This window comes from Sminthopsis crassicaudata, chromosome X (genome assembly GCF_048593235.1).
Source record: "Sminthopsis crassicaudata isolate SCR6 chromosome X, ASM4859323v1, whole genome shotgun sequence".
Taxonomy (NCBI): domain Eukaryota; kingdom Metazoa; phylum Chordata; class Mammalia; order Dasyuromorphia; family Dasyuridae; genus Sminthopsis; species Sminthopsis crassicaudata.
Window position 1 is genome coordinate 458,687 of NC_133623.1, and position 13,777 is coordinate 472,463.

At 37.8% G+C, this 13,777-nt stretch overlaps 1 protein-coding gene across 21 annotated transcripts in view; it reads right to left on the bottom strand.

The window, feature by feature from the left end:
* Window positions 1–13,777, bottom strand: part of LOC141548335 (uncharacterized) — a 360,889-nt gene that overhangs the window by 187,804 nt on the left and 159,308 nt on the right. For 15 of the 21 annotated variants that reach the window (XR_012483902.1, XR_012483904.1, XR_012483903.1 and 12 more), the window contains exons 3-5: window positions 8,425–8,546; window positions 7,610–7,672; window positions 2,674–2,805 (exon numbers count right to left, since the gene is read on the bottom strand). The exons of 2 other annotated variants lie outside the window; for them this stretch is intronic. The gene's annotated coding sequence lies outside the window, so the exon portion shown is untranslated. Of the gene's footprint in view, window positions 1–2,673; window positions 2,806–7,609; window positions 7,673–8,424; window positions 8,547–10,228; window positions 10,767–13,777 lie in introns of those variants that run through there. 4 more of the 21 variants (XM_074277134.1, XM_074277135.1, XM_074277130.1 and 1 more) reach the window with 4 other exon arrangements.

The following is a 13,777-nucleotide window of genomic DNA, read 5'->3' on the forward strand; positions in this document are numbered from 1 at the left end:
TTTTATTTCTCCCATGGTTTTTCCCTTTTGTTCTGATTTTTCTCTCCCAACATGATTCATAAAGAAAAGTATATTAAAAATAAATAAACATACTATAAAAAAATAAAAATAAAAGATTTAATAATTCCCCTAGACAGGAAGTAATTCAATACATGTTAAACATATGCAGTTTAAAACACAAGGATTTACATAGATGAATGCTGAAAACTATCTTTGCATATGTGGTAAAAATGAAAACAATTATTATTAAAAGAGAGAGAGAGAGAGAGAGAGAGAGAGAGAGAGAGAGAGAGAGAGAGAGAGAGAGACATCAAGCCTCTGAAAACAGTCTCATGCAAGAGAGAATAGATGCACTTCAAGAAAGATCTATGTCCCTGTGCTGAAAGGGGGTGCTCATCCAAGATCCCAGAGTGTCCAGCATAGTCAGTGAGAGGGTCTTAATGACAGCAGATCAACAAGAGGCATCCTTGGTTCTGGGTCAGTAGGACAGCAGACCAGTGACACAGCCTCCAGTCCCAGGGCAGAAGGCAAATTGCCAGCCAAGAAAGCCAGACTACAGCCTGGAGAGACCACATAGGACTCCTACCATGAGAAAACATCAAACACAAGGGGTTTCTGTGGTCAAAGTAGCACATGAATTTTGGGTAGTACTTCCTGTAGCCCAGTAGCAGAGTTTGAACTGAAGAGTCATAAAACTGGAAAAGAAGAAAAAGAAAGGAAGGAAGAAAAAGGAAGGAAGGAAGGAAGGAAGGAAGGAAGGAAGGAAGGAAGGAAGGAAGGAAGGAAGGAAGGAAGGAAGGAAGGAAGGAAGGAAGGAAGGAAGGAAGGAAGGAAGGAAGGAAGGAAGGAAGGAAGGGAGGAAGGAAGGATGAGAGGATGGGAGGGAGGGAGGAAGGATGGGAGGGAGGAAGAATACAAAACTACTGTGGTCACAGAAAATAGCAAAACAACTTAGAAGAAAACAAAACACTGACATAAGAAATCTCAAATGCTGATATGAAGTGAGCTCAAGCCCAAAGGGGATTCTTGGAAGCATTCATACAGAATTTCAAAAGGCAAATAAAAGATATAGAATAAATATTAGGAAAAGAGCCCGGAACTGTGCGAGCTAAGCAAGGAGTCAACGGGTTGGGAAAAGAATTGATTAAAGACAATAGTTTTACAAAAAATACAATCTCCAAAACTATTTTTTAAAAAATGAAAACACTGAGGAAATCAATCTTTAAAAAACACAATTTGCAAAATGCAAAAAAAAAAAAAAAATACTGAAGAAAACAAAATATAGGAAGGCTAACTTTAAAAATCATACGTAAAAACTAGAACAGATAAATGAAAACAATTTCTCTGTATGATGTCAAGAACAGCAAAATAAAATGAAATAAAGGAAAATAAAATAAAATATAAAATATAAGAAAAACGGCCAAACTGGAATATAGATGCATGAGAGAGCATTTTCAATTATTGGTCTTCCTGAGAGTCAGGACAAAACAAACAAACAAACATAGAGCTTGGATAGCATTCTTCAAGAGATCCTCAAGTATCACCAGGCTGATATAATGCAGCAGAGGCTAAATAATCATTAAAAGTCCACCTAGACCTCCAGAGTCACTTCCAGCTCTAAATAGTGATCCTGGCATCTTTTCCCACTCTACATCCAATGATCTTCTCTCACTTAATTCACTAAAACTAAGGAGGCCTCAGTTTCCATATCTGGACAATGAAGCTGACGATGTACATGGCATTCAGGGTACCATCTCTTTTTTAAGGTTTATGATGCAATGAGATTATAATTCACTTCAATAAATATTGATGGATCCAGTCCCCATATAACTGTTAGTATTGTGTCAGGTACCGGGACAAACAAGTTCTGCCCCTTCTAGTAACATACAACCTGAAAAGGCAGGCTGCAGATTAAAAGACATATAACAGGGGGAGTTCCAGCATTAATGAAATCAGCAATCCTCAAAGTATCAAAAAAGAGATTATGTCTATTTAAAAATTAAAATTACAAGACATGGTTCTTGCTCTCCACATTACAAAGGTGAAATGACACCCTAACCCTAACCCCTAAATGCCTCCCGACTCTAACCCTAAATTCGCGCCTTTAAGTTTCTATCAAATTACATGCTAGTGGTAAGACATATTCTAAATAAGTATAACGCCATCTTTGGCTCTTTATTTTGTAAATCTGAAAATGTCTTTTTCACAACTAGACTTTTTCATACTTAAACTCAATTATTTTTTTCTTTACTTGCAGAAACCTATTTAAATTTGTTCTGTTTGTTTCTTTGGACAGACCATTTTAAGTAATGTGTAACGCAGTATATTCTATAATCTGCAATGTTTGGGTATTTTTGAGGTTAGGAACTATTTCCTAAGGTGAAATAAGTATATTGTCAAAATAATAAAGTTTTGTTAATTAAAAAAATCATTTAAAAGTAAATATTCTTCATTTAAAAAAAATGTTCCTCTGTCACATACAGAAAGAGATCCCAGAAAGACAGCCTTAAGAAACCAGCATGATGATCTCAAAGAAAAAGTACTACAAGCTGCCAAGAAAGGAAAACATCAACTCAAGTATGGAGGAGCCACAGTCAGAGTGCTTATGGCAGCATCTGCAGTAAAGGGTGGAAGGCCCATATTCTCCAAGGCAAAAAACCTGGGTTTACTTACAACCAAGAATCCACTACCCAGAGACCCATCATCCTTCAGGGATGGAGAAAGAGCTTGAATGAACAAAGGGACGTTGATTCATTCCTCTTGAAAAGACCAGAACTAAACAGAAAAACTGATCTTCAAACAAGCCTAGAAAGAAAACAAAAACATGGTATTTAAAGGAGAAACTGTTTCCATCCCCAGAGGAGAAAATGATATTTTTAGCTCTTTAAATCTCTTTTCTGAGGTCAGAAAGAGACACAGGGGCTGGCAGGAACAATATGATATGATGATCAATTCTGATGGACGTGGCTCTCTTCAATGAGATGATTCAGCCCACTTCCAATGGTCTTGTGATCAAAAGAGTCATCTATACCCAGAGAGAAGACGGTGGGAACTGAGAGTGGTTCACAGCATAGAATTCTCACTCTGTTTGTTGTTGTTTGCTTGCATTTTATTTTCTTCAACTTTTTGTTCTGGTTTGATTTGATTTTTCTTGTTCAGCAACATAATTGTATAAATGTGTATGCATATATTAGATTTAACATATATTTCTACCATGTTTAATATATATTGGGCTACTTGCCATCTAGAGGAGGGAAGTGGGAAACTGGAACACAAGGTTTTGCAAGGGCTAATGTTGAAAAATTATCCATACATATATTTTGAATAATAATAAAAAAAAACTTTAAGAAAAAATAGAAAAAAGAAATTGCATTTGATGTGATAATATGAAAGAAAAAAAGCACTTATAGATTGAAAAAAGATTGTATTGGGAAAAGAAGAAAAGGGAGTTATGATGGGATAAATTAGATCCTATGGAGACTTACTAAAATCAAGAGAAAGAAGAGAAGAGGATCAGCTCCTCCAGTGTAACTGAGGCAACAAAAAAGGAAGAATATACATACTGGACATAAGTAGACCTGTTAGACCTCTTTTCCCTATCTCCAAGGCATCAGGGGCAGGGGCAGGAATGAGAAGACAGTGGACACAGAAAAGGCATTTGACTCCTTGCTTTGTTCCTCTTTGGCCTCAGAGGAAGGTAGGATGAACAAACAGCTCTCATTCACCCAAAGAAGTGTAGCATGGCAGAGGGAAGCCGGAACTGCACTGAAGCTTTCCCAGTTTCCCTTGAAAACCACATGAAATCAAGACTCTGGGTAACCCACTATCACTATTACTATTCAATATTTTATTTGAAATGTTAGTTTTAGCAATAATAGAAGACAAAGAAATTAAAGGAATTAGAGCAGGTAATGAGGAAAGAAAATTATGACATGAAACAAAATAATGTCATGAAGGTATACTCAGAGAATCAAATAAAAAACTATTACAAACTATTAACTTTAGCCAAGTTGCAGGATGCAAAATGAATCCATGTAAATCTTCAGCATTTCTATATGTCACCAACAAAGTCCAGCAGCAAGAAATACAAAGAGAAATCCTATTTAAAATAAAACAATATATAATATATAAAATAAAATAAAATAATTGTAGATGATATAAAATATGTGAGATTTTACCTGCCAAACAAAATCCAGAAGTATAGGAACACAATTACAAAACACTTTCCACACAATAAAGTTAGATCAAAACAATGGGAAAATTACCATGTGCTCATGGGTAGGACAAGCAAGTATAAGAAAAATGGAAATTCTCCCAAAATTAATCAACTTACTGAGTGCCATACCAACCAAACTATCAAGAAATTACGTTAAAGAGCTAGAAAAAATAATAAAGCTCAGAACAAGAATTTCTAGGGAACTGAGGAAAAAATTTTAAAGGAAGGTGGCCTAGCTGTGCCAGACCCAAAACTATATTATAAAACAGAAGTCATCAAATCCATTTGGTGCTGGCTAAGAAATGGAGAAGTTCATCAGTGGATTGGGTTAGGTTCACAAGACACATTAGCCAATGACTATAATAATCTAATGTTTAATGAACTCAAAGACCTCAGCTTCTGGGATAAGAGTTCACTATTTAACACAAATTGCTTGGAAAATTGTAAAATATTAGAAATAATTCAGAATTTTAGCAAAGTTGCAGGATACAAAATAAATCCACATAAATCCTCAGGATTTTTATACATTACCAACACAATCCAACAGCAAGAGATACAAAGAGAAATTCCATTCAAAATAACAGTCGATAGTATAAAATATTTGGGAATATATCTACCAAAAGAGAGTCAGGAATTATATGAGCAAAATTACAAAACACTTGCCACAAAAATAAAGTCAGATTTAAATAATTGGAAAGACATTCAGTGTTCTTGGATAGGCCGAGCGAATATAATAAAGATGACAATACTCCCCAAACGAATCTATTTATTTAGTGCTATACCAATCAGACTCCCCAGAAACTATTTTAATGACCTAGAAAAAATAACAACAAAATTCATATGGAAGAATAAAAGGTCGAGAATTGCAAGGGAACTAATGAAAAAAAAGTCAGAGGAAGGTGGTCTAAGTGTACCTGATTTAAAGCTATATTATAAAGCAACAGTCACCAAAACCATTTGGTATTGGCTAAGAAATAGACTAGTTGATCAGTGGCATAGGTTAGGTTCACAGGGCAAGATAGTGAATAAAAATAGCAATCTAATCTTTGACAAACCCAAAGATCCCAAATTTTGGGATAAGAATTCATTATTTGACAAAAACTGCTGGGAAAACTGGAAATTAGTATGGCAGAAACTAGGCATGGACCCACATTTAACACCACATACTAAGATTAGATCAAAATGGGTCCAAGATTTAGGCATAAAGAACGAAATCATAAATAAATTGGAGGAACATGGGATGGTTTACCTCTCAGACTTGTGGAGGAGGAAGGAGTTTTTGTCCAAGGGAGAACTAGAGACCATTATTGATCACAAAGTAGAACATTTTGATTACACCGAAATAAAAAGTTTCTGCACAAACAAAACTAACGCAAACAAGATTAGAAGGGAAGTAACAAATTGGGAAAACATTTTTATAGTTAAAGGTTCTGATAAAGGCCTCATCTCCAAAATATACAGAGAATTGACTTTAATTTATAAGAAATCAAGCCATTCTCCAATTGACAAATGGTCAAAGGATATGAACAGACAATTTTCAGATGATGAAATTAAAACTATTTCCACTCATATGAAAGAGTGTTCCAAATCACTATTGATCAGAGAAATGCAAATTAAGACAACTCTGAGGTATCATTACACACCTGTCAGATTGGCTAAGATGACAGGAACAAATAATGATGAATGTTGGAGGGGCTGTGGGAAAACTGGGATACTGATGCATTGTTGGCGGAGTTGTGAAAGAATCCAACCATTCTGGAGAGCAATCTGGAATTATGCCCAAAAAGTTATCAAAATGTGCATACCCTTTGACCCAGCCATACTACTACTGGGCTTATACCCCAAGGAACTACTAGAGAAGGGAAAGGGTTCTGTATGTGCCAAAATGTTTGTGGCAGCCCTTTTCATAGTGGCTAGAAGCTGGAAGATGAATGGATGTCCATCAATTGGAGAATGGTTGGGTAAACTATGGTATATGTATGTTATGGAATATTATTGTTCTATAAGAAATGACCAACAAGAGAAATACAGAGAGGCTTGGAGAGACTTACATCAACTGATGATGAGTGAAATGAGCAGAACCAGAAGATCATTATACACTTCAACAATGATACTGTACGAGGATATATGCTAATGGCAGTGGATTTCTTCAACATAGAGAAGAGCTAATCCAATTCCAATTGATTAATGATGGGACAGAATCAGCTACATACAGAAAAGGAACACTGGGAAATGAGTGTAAACTGTTATTTTTACCTTCTGAATCCAATTCTTCCTGTGCAACAAAAAATTCGGTTCTACACACATATTGTATCTAGAATATACTGTAATATATATTTAACATATATAAGACTGCTTGCCATCTGGGGGAGGGGGTTGGGGGAGGAAGGGAAAAAATCTGAATAGAAGTAAGTGCAAGGGATAATGCTGTAAAAAATTACCCATGCATATGTACTGTCAAAAAATGTTATAATTTTAAAATAAAATAAAAATTAAAAAAAAAGAAAAAGAAAAAACAAACAAAACAAAACAAAAAAAAAAGAAAATTGTAAAATAGTATGCCAGAAACTTGTCCCTGACAAACACCTAATACACTATAGCAAGTTAAGCTTAAAATGGGTTCATGATTTACAGCTGAAGGGTGATACTATAAGCAAATTAAGAAAATAAGGGATAGTCTACTTCTGCAGGTGGTGGAGAAAAAAAGTTATGATCAAAGAAGAACAAGAGAACATTATAAAAGACAAAATGGATAATTTTGACTATATTGAATTAAAAAACTATACAAACAAAACCAATGCACACAAAATTAGAATGGCAACAGAAAAACTGAGGGAAAATTGTATATCCAAGGGTTCTGATAAAGGTCTCAATTCTCAAATATATAGAGAATTGATTCAAATTGATAAGAATATAAGTCATTCTCCAAGTGATGAATGGTCAAATGATATGAGCAGACCATTTTCTGATGAGGATATTAAAACCATTTCTAATCATATGAAAAACTGCTCTAAATCTCTATGGATCAAAGAAATGCAAATTGAGACAACTCTGAGGTACCACTGCACCCCCTCAGATTGGCTAAGAAAACAAACAGTCCTACCCACTGCTTCCATGTTTCTTGCCTTTGGAAGAAGGAAGAAAAAACAGAACCCATACAGCTGTCAACCTCCATGGGAATGTGGGGAGACAACCCTCCATTCTGCCATGCCTCCTTCACCCCCAAGCCTAGGATGAACTTGTATACAGCCCCTCCTGGCCACATCCTATGTGGAGAAGACCAGCAACAGCTTCTTCTTGCTCTTTTCCTTTTCCATTCTAAAACCTCTCCCCCAAAAGGACCCTTTCCCCTTCAGGTATTGTGAGACTGCAAACAAAACAGTAGATTCTTACCTCACACAAGAACTTGGGTTAGACTCCGTTCAAACATGTCCACCTCTCCAAGGCTCCAGTAGACTAGAGAGAGAGAGAGAAAGGGGGTGTGTGGGGGGGTGAACCAATAGTGCGCTAATGAAGAGCAAGCAGTCTATCAAGAAAGCACATCTTGTGCAGGAGCCATTTAGCAAGGTACATGGTATTCATCTGTACCCTCCCCCAGTTTCACTGTACTCATTCTCTATGCTGTGCTAGGAACATCATGTTCACACCAGTTATTCCACAGCCATAAATAGAATGCACATTTTTTATAAAAATTTATTTATCAAAGGTAAAGTTACTCTCTTAGTTTAACTTTTTCAAAATCAGGAACTGTCACTGCAGAACATAAAATCCTCATTTTACAATTACTATACTTAATAAAGTTTTTCTTCCTATTATAAACACAATCTCTTTCAGATTAGGAGGTTGAGAATGGAAGGGAGGGGAGCCAACAAAAATTATTTAAGCTTTAGGATCCTGGTTTCCAGTTCCTGAGAACATATTTCCACAAGTCAGTTTCTTAATACAAAAATGTATATTTCGTGGGCAACAAATATTTTTAAGATCTGAAGGAAGCCATGCTTGTATCGGATAGAACAACTGATTTAGAAGGTTTAGACGTGGGGGAATTAATTATACTTTTCAGAGAGGCAATAATTGAAAATAATGAAGCATAATGTCGGGACTAGCTCCCTGGAGGACCACAGGATCAGTCAGAGTCAGGATCAATCAAAATCCTTGGTCTTTAGGGGGAGAAGTGAAGGAGGCAGGCAAGCTGCCCCTGAGCTTACCAAGGATATATCCTGGCTTCTGGAGTCCAGAGTCTCTAGCTTCTCTCCTCCTCATCCTGCAGCCATGTGACCATGACCTCTCTCTCTCAGTCTTCCAATCGTTGCCTACTATTACTTCACCACTAAAAATTCAGCAAATGCCAACCATAAGGACAGCCATCACATTACCATATCACCTAAGTATATGCTTATAGAGCCATTACCTCACAGCATAAAGATAATTAGCTATTTTATGTATGTATGTATGTATATATATATATATGTGTGTGTATGTATGTGTATATACACACACACACACACACACACACACACACACACACACACACACACACACCAGTACTCTGGTGTCTGATTCAATCACACCTTTTCAGAATTTTAACCCCCTACGATACACCTGCTGTGGGCAACACACTAACCCCAAGGGACTCCTGGGAAATTGCCAGTCCAGGATACCTGCAAGACTACTGCCTGATATGAACAAGACACTAAAAAGAAGGGATTGTTGCATAAGGGCAACCAAGGCAATCTCTTCCTATAAGTAAGAAACCAAATAAAAAGGGCAATGGCAACCAGAGCTAGCCCCTGCTGTGGAAACCAGGGCTAACATCTTCTCTGGGCAGCACACCAAACCAAAGGGACTGCTGGGAATAGTCTCAACATAGTCTCAAATGATTCTTAGAAGTTTCTTTTACTGGCTATAATCTGCATTCATGGGAGGAGATCCTGAAGATATCATACAATAAGGAAGGCACAGGTCCTTTGCATAATCCCATTTATTTCATGCACACATGTGCACACATCATCTTTGAAAGAGTCCTAGTTAAAAAGTCATCACTTGTGTTTGGGGACTCAGAGAAGAGTGTGGCCATGAGAGTAGGCCTGGGTAAATACTGATTTAATGTAAGTCTGTCCTGAACCAGCAGCTTCCAGTAGCACAGAGTGGGCCTGGAAAAGCTCTTTGTGAAAGATACATACAATGGAAAGGTCGCCAGGTGCCCTGGATCTAGAATGTACTGAGCCCAAGTACTCTGGGCAGTGACACATCATTATAAAAGGCACGGATGATCCAGTGGGAAGCCTTGGTACATGGAGTAGTGTAGCAAATAAAAAGGGATCATCGAGAGCCCATCAATAGTGAGCGTTCACTGGACAAATAATACCACACTAAACATAGAAGGTGAGGGGAATTAGGAAGGCAGATGCACATAAGACAGCCTCGGCTTTCTAGGTACTAGCAATACCAACAATGATGACAACAAAAATAAAATGGTACATATACCATTTTACCCCCATCATCTAACTTTCCCCTCAATCTATGATTATCAAGGTAAAGGGGATATGAAGAATTTAAAGAATTCCATGAGCTCCTAGTTCAATACACATTTGTGTCCATAAAAGTAAGACAGCTTCTGAACTCCATGCCTTCCTTTCTGGCTAGGTTTAACTGAATCAGCCTACCTTACCATAAGCTTCCAGTCAAATCCTGCTGAATCATGAGGCAAGTAGCCAGTGTGGGGAAGTGATCTACTCTCTTTCCCCCTGTACTTGCAAGCTCACTCTAGAGAAAAAAACCATGAATGCTGGCTATGGACTAGAAACACCCCCTAGTTCCATTTCTTTTCCTCCCACCATGCTTTAAACAGCTGTTCTTCCCCTGCCCCCCACCATTGCCGGAATGCTTCTGCCACCTCTACTTGTAGAATCCCCAGTTTTTGTCAAGGTACACCTTGGCCACCACCCCTAAGATGAGGCCTTTCATACTTCTTTCTCCCTTGAAATTGCCTTACATCATGTGCTTTCTTACATGTGGACGTGTTGAATGCCCATCACAATCCCTGATCCAGGAGAATGTGATCCCTTTGAGGGAAGAGAATCTTTAGTGTTTTGATTTCATATTCAAGAGCCTGGAACACACTGGGAGATAAATGCAAGTTTGTCAACTTGAGTTAAACTGAAAGGTATCTGTACTCAGGGACCTCATACAATTTTGCCTCTGGCACTAAGCAAAACTACTAACTGGAGGCGGAGAAAAGGAAAAGAACTCCCCCACAAAAAGCTCCCAGTGAGCTTAATAAAATGTAATGCTAATTTACTCTAAAAGGAGGAAGGGATATGGATTGTTGTTTTCCTTCCCTTTTTTTCTTATAACACAATGGTGGTTGGGACTTTTAAAATTTTGCTGATGATTTTAATTTTTAGATCATAATCATTTCCAAATATTCTTTCTCCTTATTACAACCCAAGTCAAATGAACACAAAGAATGGGGAGATTAGAACACTAAGAACCTTGGAAGCCAGGGGATGGTGATAGAGAAATTTATACATTTGAATGCTTCAAAATATAAAAGGCAGGGTAATTTTTTACAACATTATCCCTTGTACTCACTTCTCTTCCGACTTTTCCCTTCCTTCCCTCCACCCCCTCCCCTTAAAGATGTTAACTATGTTATAGTATATCCTAGATCCCATATATGTGTGTGCAGAACCGTACATTTCTCTTGCTGCACAGGAAGAAATGGATTCAGAAGGTAAAAATAACCTGAGAAGAAAAACAAAAATCCAAGCACTTCACACTCATTTCCTAGTGTTCCTTCTCTGGGTGTAGTTGATTCTGTCCATCATTGATCAAGTGTTACTGAATTAGATCTTCTCTTTGTTGAAGATATCCACTTCCATCACAGTACATCCTCATACAGTATTGTTGTTGAAGTGTACAATGAGCTCCTGCTTGTGCCCATTTCACTAGGCATCAGTTCGTGTAAGTCTCTCCAAGCCTCTCTGTATTCCTCCTGCTGGTCATTTCTTACAGAACAATAATATTCCATAACATTCATATACCACAATTTACCCAACCATTCTCCAATTGATGGGCGTCCATTTATTTTCCAGTTTCTAGCCACCACAAAAAGGACTGCCACAAACATTTTGGCACATGCAGGTCCCTTAGCCTTCTTTAGTATCTCTTTGTGTTATAAGCCCCGTAGTAACACTGTTGGATCAAAGGATAGGCACAGATTAATTAATTAAGTGTTTTTTAATTTTAATTTTAATTAATTTAAGTGTTTTTTTTTTTTTAATGAAACAATCTCCACTGTCGAGAATCTTAGGATGGGCTAGGCATAATTTTAACTGAAGCAAAGTTAAAGCTAAATGATATCTATCAACCAGTACTTATATAGCACTTGTGATAACACATTTATACAATATTTTCAGAGGAAATATAAAAAATGTCTTCTGGTCAAGTCTTAGGCTGATGTCTCCTCCCGGTATGGAATGCACACTGGGCTCTCCGAGGTATTTGAAAAGGATTTGGGCATTCAGTGAACTGTAAACTCAATGGAATGGTGCATAGAACAGCCCAAGTTGTCACAGTCCCCATTAAGAATTCTCGAAGGAGTGGGTTGGATGTTGGATTCAGCCATCTCTACCACATGGGAGTTCATTCTATAAAGGTGGATTATGAAGTCTATGGAGGATAAAAGCCTTACCCACTTTTCAGCAGATTCTGTAGAGCTGGTGTAGACCAGGTGTGCAGAGCTGCCCACCACAGCTCTGCTGCTAATTAGCTGTGTGACCTCAGGCAAAGAAATTCACTTTTCTTTGCCTTCATGTCCTCACTGAAATGAAGGGCTCTCTCTAGGCAATTGGTAAAGACACTTCTGGCTTTAGCATTTGTGCTTCTGGGATTTTAATAGTTCCTTCAACAAAGCCAGCACCTGAGGGACTGAGCCGAAGTGACAGAGAAAAGGCAGGGACACCCTTCCCCGACCTCCCGTTAATTTCCCTCCAAGCAATTTTAAAACTCTCTCTCAGAATGAATTCACAAGGGGAAAACCTGATAAAAATGCTGAGTGAAACAATATTGCCCCCCAAGACCATTTAGAAGAGCAAGCTGTCCAAGGTGGGCTCTGTTAAAAAAGCACATTGTGGGCAGGAGCCATTTAGCAAGGCCCCTGGTATTGCTCTGGATCCTCCTCCAGTTTCTTTGTCCCCATGTTCCGTGCTGTGCTGGGAACATCATGTTCACCCCAGTGACTCGACAGCCATAAAGAGAATGATAATTTTTAAATTTTTTTAAAAGAGAGGCAAAGTTACTCTCTTTCTCTTAATTTAACTTTCTAAAATCAGGAACTATGACTGCAAAATATGCAATGCAGAGTTTACCGTCAGTGTATTTAATACAGCATTTCTTCCTATTACCAACACCATCTCTTTTAGATTAGGAGGTTGCAGCATGGCAGAGAGGGGAGCCCACACCTATGAATTATTTTAGCTTCAGGATCCTGGGCCCCAGGTCCTGAGAACATATCTACACGATTACGTTTCTTAATATAAGAATCTGTATTTCGTGGGTAACAATTTTACGATGGGAAGGAGGCCATGCTTGCATACAGTCTTTATACACTGAACAAATGATTCAAAAAGTTTAGAAGTGGGGAAATAAGTACAGTTTTTAGAGCGGCAATAATTAACAACAAAGAAGGGCCCATTTTGACTTAGAAGTATTAAAAAAAGAAGAGAATAACTGTGTTTATTATTATATTTTGTAATTTCATAAAGCAGCTTTGAAGAGAGTGAGGGGGGTGGAAGTCTCTGGGTTTCCAGAAGGTGAAAATTTTGAGAAGTCCTGGAAATAAATAAAAGAAGGTGAAAAGGACAAAGGAGAAGAGGGAAGGAGAGGATCTTTGTGCTGTTCAACCAGTGTTTTTCAGAATTATATATGGCAACACATAAAAATAGGACTTTGGAGGTTTGAATGCAGGTACAAATATTAAAGGTGTTTGTGTGTCTGTGTGTGTCTGTGTGTGTGTGTGTGTGTGTGTGTGTGTGTGTGTGTGTGTGTGTGTGTGTGTGTGTGTGTGTGCAAGGTCTTTGCTAGCTACAGGAGTGATGGAGAATTTCTTTTCTATGAAAAGGGATCTGAAGGCACTGAGCTGAGGCAGAATGTGTGATATTAAGTTGGCCCAACATGGTATGTGCATCAGGCCCAATTGCAATGTTTGGAGGCAGTTTTGTACACTGACATTTAGGGGAGGAAAGATTGTTGTATTTATTCTTGTGCACTGTATTCACAGGCAGACAAGAGGACGCTCGTTTTCCCCTTTATTTCATCTAAAGCAATATAAGGATGATATTCCGTAAATGACCGCCATAATATCTAAAGGAGAAATTGTTTTTAATCTGACCAGGTGGAAACAGTCTCCTGCTGCCTTTTCTTCACAACTAGTAGTTTTCTTCTTTCAGGCAATCATTGAATTAGTCTCACTAAAATTCTCTTCTGCTTTGTTTCTGGTATGTCTCATGATATGATACCTGTTGCCCTAACGGGGAGAAATTTCCACTTAGCATGTAG